Source organism: Meleagris gallopavo, chromosome 14 (assembly GCF_000146605.3).
Source record: "Meleagris gallopavo isolate NT-WF06-2002-E0010 breed Aviagen turkey brand Nicholas breeding stock chromosome 14, Turkey_5.1, whole genome shotgun sequence".
NCBI lineage: Eukaryota > Metazoa > Chordata > Aves > Galliformes > Phasianidae > Meleagris > Meleagris gallopavo.
Window position 1 is genome coordinate 222,346 of NC_015024.2, and position 6,171 is coordinate 228,516.

Here is a 6,171-nt window from a genome sequence, read left to right on the forward strand (position 1 = left end):
TGCACTCAGTGGTGGAGCAGAAGAAACAGCCTTTGGAAGCGGGTTCTGCCTGCTGTCTGTTTACTGTGGTGCTTGAAAAACATCAGTTATTTCCCTACAGTATGTCTGAAATGCTTTGGGAAAAGAGGAAGACATGGCAACTATTCACATGGGGAAGTATTTCTGAAATAATCATGCAAGTTCTCTCTGGATAGGAAACTACCCAAAAGCCAAGTGTGTGCCCATGTATCTTAGGAATCACATTAATATAATGTTGTCCATAATTATTCACATATGAAAATGTGGACATGTAACAGAATTCATTGTTCCGGGGCTATAGATCAATCCTAGACCAACAAAAACTTCTTGAGAACTGTTTCGTGGCCCTCTTGGATGAAGACTTTATTATAATACAGAAGATGAAAACAGTCATCCCACCCGATTTACAGATAAGTTGTGGCACAGAGCTCTCCCAGAGCTGAGCTGTTGTGCAAACAGCCCTGCTGGATGCACAGGTTCAAGGCAACTGTGCAGGACTCATGGCTGGAGGCATCAGAGCTGTGTTAGGGCTGTGTAAGACCAGACGTGCTCCTGCATACAGCTGTTGCTACACTGATTTTTGAATAGTTTATGGCTTCCCTGTACACTGAGATATGATGCACTGACTTAGCACCTCTCTAAGTAGCCCAGGCAAGGTCTGTTCTCATTTTATCACTACTTAGCCTAGAGATCAAACAATTGGTACAGCTGTTGGACAAGTGAGGCTTGTGTCTGCTAGAGAGGCAGCAAAAAGGATGTTTCAGGAGGACCTCTCAGTATATCTCATGGGCTGGTGGGGCAAGGAGGTACAAAAGTTGAAAAAGTCACCAGCTATACAATCTCATGTGGATGTTGCACGTCTCAGCAATCTCCAAATGTCTCAAAGTGCTTGAGGTGACGTGAAGTATTGCTTCTATTTTCTTACCTTTTTGTTTCCTCAAGTTGTTACAGTGGGGCAAGGCAGAGATCCCTGCAGCCAAGAAGGCAGCTTGTTGCACCGACCTGTTCAGCTGCCTTTGGGATTTCACATGCCCCGGTGGAATCTCAGTTTCAACAGAAAACATAAGCATTTCTTAGTTCATGCATTATGAAACATCAAAACACTAATGTTGAACAGCAAAGATCTGTTCAAATAAAGAAACTTTAACCAAGTCCAAGTTTTACGTATGTTTAACAGGTAAACATTAAGTTTCTCTCTCTCTCCAAGGTCTAGGTAATGTTCCCAAGTACAAGTCACTCATTAACTGATTAAGATGAATTTTCTTTGAAAATCTGGTCTTTTTAAAATGCAGAGGAGAATGTCTTTTCAGTACCTGAAGGGGAGCTATAGGAAAGACAGGGGCAGACACTTCAGCAGGGTCTGTTGTGACAAGACAAGAGAAAACAGTTTCAAGCTTAAAGAGGGAAGATTTAGGTTGGAGATGAGGAAGAATTGTTTTAAAATAAGAGTAGTGAGGCAGTAGCACAGGCTCCATCCCTGGATGGTGCTCCATCCCTGCAGACAGCCAAGGTCAGGCTGGAGGGGCTCAGAGCACTGCTGGAGCCGTGGTGTCCCTGCTCAGTGCAGGGGAGTGGGACTAGTCCTAGAATCATAGAATCATAGAATGGGTTGGAAAGGACCTCAATATGTGTAATGTGAGCAAAATACAGGAAAGCTGGGGAGAGACTTTTTATGTGGGCATGTAGCTACAGGATGAGGGGAAACAGTGTTAAAGTGGAAGAGGGTTGATTTAGACTTTAGATTTAGATTTTAAGAAGAAATTCTTTAATGTGAGGGTGGTGAGACACTGGAACAGGTTGGCCAGTGAGGGTGTGGGTGCTCCCTCCCTGGAAGCACTGCAGGCCAGGCTGGATGGGGCTATGAGCAACCTGGGCTAGAGAGAGGCATCCCTGCCTACAGCAGGGGGTTGGGACCACATGATCTTAGAGGTCCCTTTCAACCCAAACCATTCTGTGATTCTATGGTATACAGATGCATAAATTGCAGGAGATGATGACAATAACAAAACCTCCCCAAAAATTGGTGGTGTAGATGTCATGAAATGGAAGAAGCATCATGGGTTTAATGAATCAGAAACTGTAATTTGAATTTATTTATTTATTTGTTTGTTTATTTTAAATTCTGTGATAGCTTCTTGGTAGTCATCTGGGGGTTGAGGAAGGAAGGCTGTCAGTCTTCATCAATTCTAAACTTTCCTCCCTGGTCTCAGAAGCATGCTCAGTCACAGTGCTTCCAGGTGTGGTGTCTCTGGTATTTCTCAGTTAGGCTCATCCATCCTTTTTTAGCTTCTTCCTCCCTTATCTTCAAAGTTCAATTGTAGACAGTCCATACGGCTCCTGGAGATGCTAATGTGTGCCATACTGAAGGTCCTGACTCCATCCTAAAGTGAGCAGTGAGCAGCTGCTTATGTCTGTGGAGAATGTCCGTGTGTGTGTAGGTCCGTGGTGGGGTCTGTAGCTGGGAGGTGCTGTGGAACTGCCTCTGTGCATGCAGTGCAGATCCTCAGATCCTGTATGAGCACGGAACGGTGCAGAGCGGGCCGTGCGCTTTCCTCATGCTTCGGTCGGTGCCTTGATCAGGTGCAGACAAGGGCTGGTTGGCAGAGACTGCCGTGGTCTGGTTTTGTGTCTGTCCAGATGTCCATCTGCAAGAGAGAGGAGCAACAAAAAAGCAGCTGACTGTGCTGCCCTCCCCTGCAGGCCCGTGCTCAGCAGCTAGAGAGCTGAGGATAGGCCCCCACCAGTGTTGTGCTCCTGTGACACGGCTGTGCCAGCTGCGGGGCAGTGCCTGGAGCTGGTGGCTGCCCCTGGTGATGTGGCTGTGACATGGTAGGGCCAGTGCTGCCTGGGATGGGGCTGCTGCCTTCCACCGTCCATATAATAAAGAAAGCAATTGTTCTTGAGTTGGCGCCTGATGGTACTTAGGCCGTGTAAGCATGAAAATCACAGCCACTGCCTTTCTCTCATCTCAGTGGGAAGCCAGACAGGTGGTGATGAGAGTGAGGGGAGCAGGGCCCTGTAGCACAGCAGTGGGAGGAGAGCTTTTTCCTTCTCTCTGATCGTCTTTGTGGTCCTCCTCTGGACTCGTTCCAAGAGCTCTGTGTCCTTCTTGTGCTGGGGACCTGAGGCCTGGACACAGTACTGCATATGGGGCTCACAAAAGCTGATTAGGCTGGGACAATCACCTCCCTCTCCCTGCTCGAGAGAGCAGTGCACAGCTATGCCTACCTGCTCCTGAGGAGCACTTGCAGCACCGTTACCCATTGGCTCCTAGAGAAGCTGTTGGAGTTTGGAGTGGAGGAGCAGGCAGTGGGATGCTCTGAGAAGTGTTGAACGGTCACAGCCAGCAGGTGATGAAGTCAGGAGACCACGCCACCCGTTGCCATGGGTTCTTGGAACACAACACATGCAGTAACGCTTCAGGCCTGCTGGCCGTTGGGCGACCTGCTGCTGAGGGTGAAGGATGCCTGTCCTTGAGCTCCCCAGCAAGAGAAAGGCAAGAAAGTCCTGCCTCAACTGGGAGCCTCCCTCAAAATGTCCCAGGCTGGACGAGATGATGAGGCTGAGGCTGAAGAGGAAATTAAGCCGAGGGCATGGCAAACGTGTTTGGCAGCCTCTAGCCAAACATCAAAGGCTGGATGAAACTGTAAGGCTGGTGAGGAAGAGGAAATTAGGCCGAGAAGATGTCAACCTTGCGGGGCAACCTCCAGCAAAACAACTGAAACTGGAGGAAATGGTGAGGATGTGGAGGAAGAGGAAATTAATGGAAGAAGATGACACCAAGATGCAACCTCCCGCAAAAAGGACAAAGCTGAATTGAAGAATGAAACTTGAGAGAAAGAAAATGATACCCAGGACTGAACAACTGGAAGGGGAACCTTAGAACTTTGCACAGGGCCCTTGTTGCTGCACATATATAACGTATATAGCTTATATAGGGAGATAGAATATATTTTAGAGAGACATATATAGAGAGATATAATATACATTTGAATTTAATATAAGTTAATAATATATGTCAATAAAAGTTAATATGTTATATTTGAACTGAAGTTGTGTGATGATCTGTTGATGGGGGAATTTGTCTTTTGCTAACAGTCTGCAGTTTGCTGTTTCAGCAATCTGGTGGTAGTGCTGTGGCCAGGTACCGCAGGCAGCTCCTGTGGTCACTGCTACCTGTGTAGCCATGGATGTTTGCCCTGATTTGAGAGCTGTCAGTCCTTTTGAGGCCTTTATGAATTTCTTGGGGCCATTGCAGTACAAATGCACAGGAGCAATCTGCAAACGTGTCTGATCACACTCTTTCCCTGTGCTGCAGAACACCAAGCCAAGAGATTGATGGGTGGAAGCATGGGGATCCGTTCTGAGACCAAGCTTTTTACTTCAGTAAGCCATCAGACAGTTGCGAGGCTGCTAACATCCGTGCAGATCAACACTTTTTACTGTCACTGCTGAAATGCCGGACCTGCTTCAGGCAGGAGCTTACCACCTTTAAAGCAGATATCCCAAAGGCAGGAGGAAGTGGTTTGCAGAGCACAGGGAGCTGTGCCAGGTGCCTCCCATCTGGCTATTGCGAGGGGAGCTCCGTGGTGCCCACCTCCCTCCACACAGGGGGCCAGAAGCACCAAAGGAGCTGGGGGAGGAGTATTCAGAGGGCAGCTCTGCTTGTGCAAACTGCAGGCAGAGAGCCCCGCAGGGCTTCAGATCTGCTCAACCCCTCACAAGGCCACAGGGCAGCGGGCTGGAAAACAGCCTGCAAAGTCAGCAGCTGGGAGAGCAAAGAAATCAGCTGGAGGGTCTCTCCTTGGGTCAGGTGCGTAAAGCAGCACATGGATTTCTTGAGCTTTGTCTCAGAAGACATGAGCTAACGCAGCTAAAGCCAACTCTCTCATAGAACTTGTCCAGTAATGCCAGCCAGGTAAGGGCTGCTCAGGAGCAAAGGAGGAGTTGTAGAGCTGCTTCCATTTCTTTCTTCCCCAAACTACCTTCAACCTTACTTGTAAGGAACTTAAGCATTGCTTAAACCTTGCACCTTACTATGCTGCAAATCTGCGGTGCAGCAGAAAAGCACTGGGCTGGCAGCCACTGCAAGGGACGTGGTGCGTCCCATGGGCTTCATGCCAACTGCCACTGCTGGAGGAGCTGCTGGCACCACCCAAAAAAAACAGCATTTGGGAATAATTCCAGTGTAAATCAAGGAGCTGATGAAACACTTCTGAGCACATCTGGATCAGAGCACAGTTACCAGGCGAGCTGTGCAAATGCTTTGAGAGTGATTTTATCAGCAAACAGCAGAGACCTGAAGAAATGAAACTAAAACTGTAAGAATCCCCCCCTTTGGTGTTGGTATTCAGAACTTGCCCTTGGATGGTAGGTTTAGGTTGAATATTAGGAGGAAGTTTTTCCCCCAGAGGGTGGGGAGGCACTGGAACAGGTTGCCCAAGGAGGCTGTGGATGCCCCATCCCTGCAGGCATTCAAGGCCAGGCTGGATGTGGCTCTGGGCAGCCTGGGCTGCTGGTTGGCGACCTGCACATAGCAGGGGGTTGAAATGAGATGATCACTGTGGGCCTTTTCAACCCAGGCCATTCTGTGATTCTATCATGTTTCCCTGACAGCAAGAATCTGTTTCTTGTCAAGTGGTACTGCAAGGCTCAAGGCTGCATTTTGCAGGGGGACGGAGGGAGAAGAAAGTTGACATGTTTGAGTCAACCAGCAATGCTGTTTCCTCCTGGTCAATTGGTGGAACATCCTAGAGACAAATATTCTGGGAAAGAATACAGCCAATGCTCTTCCACATATTTTAGATACTTTCTCTCACCCCAAAAACCATACAGTGAGAGCCTTACCTGTTCATATATACGTCATAAATCTCTTACCTCAAAATAATGATATGTTTAAGATGAGAACATGCTTGCTTGTTGTCATTTCAGAATGTTTTGCAGTAGCAGTTCTGTTGTTGAAGATCTATGTGAATAAACTAACGAAAACTGACATTCTCAGCTCAGTGCCGTATGCACAAAGAGATGTCAGCTCCTGAATGAAAATAAGCAGTGGCACTACCCAATCCAACAGATGTAGCATGGAAATGGGGACAGATTTCTAAGATTTGCACTTGGTATCCGGTTACAAGTGACAGTGTTTTTGAACTTTGT

General features: G+C 47.7%; 1 long non-coding RNA gene across 1 annotated transcript; it reads right to left on the bottom strand.

Moving 5' to 3' along the window:
• Nucleotides 1–2,101: 2,101 nt before the first annotated feature.
• Nucleotides 2,102–5,418, bottom strand: LOC109369894. Its single transcript, XR_002119527.2, has 2 exons — nt 3,247–5,418; nt 2,102–2,663 (listed from the first exon to the last, which is right to left on the bottom strand). It is a non-coding gene; the product is annotated as an uncharacterized LOC109369894 (long non-coding RNA).
• Between the last annotated feature and the right edge of the window lie 753 nt (nt 5,419–6,171).